Raw genomic sequence first — 2,843 nt, 5'->3', positions numbered from 1 at the left:
ATCATGTCTATAGGACTTAAAACCAGTTTAATTCATGTGTATTTATTCTGAATTGGTTTAACTAACTAATTTGCTCACTTCCATAATAAGTTTCAACGCTGCCTTAAATAATATTGCTAGAAAGCATGCCTATAGGATTCAAACTGCCATCTAAAATTGTTTACTGCATTCTTAATTAATATAGATATCATGCTCTTTGGACAACACTGTTATATGCCTAGGCAAGCCTATAGGGCAATTAAAATCCTGCAACTATAAAACTGCGCTTTGTTATTTGAGACTGCTCACATTCAACACGTATAAAACCAGTAGGCAAGCTAAATAGGTCTTTGGACACTTTGGTTCTAATTCAGTACTATGTGATCTCTGCTCACCTAGATATCATGTTTTAGGATTTTCTCTTAAATACTTGAAGCTATTGTTTAAAACGTGCACTTACTTGTTCTGCTTGTGGAGGTAAAATGTGAGCCTTTGATTGTTACCCTTTAAATGCAGTCCTAATTGTTTTTGACTGATGCCTAGACTTTTATCCCTTTAAAAACCTTAGGATGGTCTATAACCACCCAAGTTAGAGGTCCTAAATAGCTCTAGGGCTGCAAGGAAGGGACAGGTAGTGCACGCATAGGGTATCTTTCGAGATTGCTAGAACGCTTTAGACTATAACCAAGGGGAGGAAATTAGGTAGTAAGGAATATGATGACTGCGCACTAATGTCACGTGTAGCTCCTCGTTGAGGAGTGTTTATCGGGCATTGCGTGGGTATGATCATATAGGCTAACCAACCTAGGACCCCTCTTTCCCAACTCCCGTTGTTTAAATAAAATTTACTTTTTTTATTTATATAACTTGTTCAAAACTTTTCCTTGTTCCATTACTTGAATCATGCATGTGCTTAGAATGTCAAAACATGCCTCTACTTGAAAGTACATGTTAAAACAATTTATTTGCTAAAATTACTAATTCAGTTAGTTTATGTGCGGTCGGGACCCACCATTGTGGACCGCGAGGGGTGCCTAACAGCTTCCCCTCAAGGTTCTTTCGAGCCCTTAGCCTAAACCTATGGTAATGCAAACTAGTCCATGAGTTAATCACTCTAAGGTGCCCTAACGCACCATAATCCGTTAGGTGGCGAATCTTCAAATACCCAATTCCCAAAAGGAAACGAGTTATTCCCCCATGAATGTCGAAACCCGAACTTCCCCGTCAAAAAGGGAAAAAAGGGGGCGCGACAGCATGACGACTCTGTTGGGTATTTTTTTAGGCTCTTACCATAACGAACTTATCTTTTGTGAATTAGTCCAAGCATGTTTTATTCCGTGTGCCCTTTCCCCTTATCTGAATTTAACTGCTTTCAAGCATTTATGATTTCTTTATTTCTTCTGAAACTAACTTGTCTCCTTGTTTTCTTTTTCCATAACTGTCTTTCAATTATTTAAATACTGCATTTATTATTTTCTTACGTGCAAATACTTAACAACATGCTCTTTATTGCTGCATAAATCATGCTCAACATCATATTCCACTCGTGCGTATTAAATCCTATAACAACGCTTGATGAGTGGTTGCGCTCTTCCAATTTATTACCCTTAAATTCGGAAAGACTTATTTGCAATAAAACTAGTCGATCAGCGGTGCAGTCAACGGCTCCATGCCTTTCCCCCTCAAGTTGTCCGCTTGAGGGTACCAGTCTAGACCCACATAGTAACCTTATTCTGATTGAAATTGTGCATGCATCATGGTCAAATCTAGTTGGATTAATATGTTGTCCACATAATGATCCTTTAAGATAAGCCTTATCCAAAAGTCCACTGGGGTTTCCATAATCCCAATGGACACAACCACGTTCTGTGCATTAATTTGGAGAACTAAATGCCAATATGCTAATCATAAATGTATAAATAGTCGAGTCTGGTGTGGGAAAATGGCCTAACCATTTTTGTTTTGCAGAAAATGAGGCATAAGGTACCTAGATTCGGCATGGTTAGCAACATTCCACCATTGCTGCTAGATTTGTGGGAGGACCTTTCCTCAAGTGACAAGAAACATGTAAGAAAGTCCTTGGGAACTTGCCTTCCCTGCTAGACATTTAGCCAAACAATAGGCTGATCGAGGCTGCCACTTTATTCTGGGACAGTGAAAGGTCTGTGTTCCGTTTCGGCGACATAGAAATGACTCCGCTCCTAGAGGAAATTGGGGGACATGCGGGATTGACTTGGTATAGCCCTAGGTTGTTGGTACCAGAGAACCGTACTGGTAAGGTATTCCTAAAGATGATGGGGCTGAAGAAAAATGTTGACTTGGGTTGCCTGGAGAAGTCCTACATACCCTTCGAATACATGTACAAGAGATATTGCCATAGCAAGTCCTACCGTACCTTCCACGATGATCTCTCTATCACTTCTCTGGGACACATCTACCACAAAGTGTTCGTGTTCATCGTATGCTTCTTGAGCTTGATAGTATTCCCAATAAAAATGGAAAGAATCCACACTAGGTTGGCCATGGTCGCCAAGACTCTGATGGAAGGGATCAATGGACAAACATACACTATAGTCCCCATGATCATAGCCGACATCTATAGGGCTCTGGAGCATTGTCAAAGAAGGGTCAAACATTTCGAGGTTGTAACTTGTTGTTGCAGTTGTGGTTATTAGAACATCTTCAAAAGGGTCACTACCGCCAAGAATTTCCGCGAAGGGCTTGGAATGACCATATAGCCTTCCATCACCCCAAGCATATGACTCATTCCAGACAAGTTTGCTCAGCCGGAAAGTGCCAAAGAGTGGGTAGAGTTCTTCGACAATCTGATTGAGGAGCAAGTGAACTGGATGTTTGAATGGTTC

The sequence above is a fragment of the Nicotiana sylvestris genome, chromosome 7, assembly GCF_000393655.2.
Source record: "Nicotiana sylvestris chromosome 7, ASM39365v2, whole genome shotgun sequence".
In the NCBI taxonomy this organism is placed as follows: Eukaryota; Viridiplantae; Streptophyta; class Magnoliopsida; order Solanales; family Solanaceae; genus Nicotiana; species Nicotiana sylvestris.
This window is presented reverse-complemented; position numbering follows the sequence as displayed.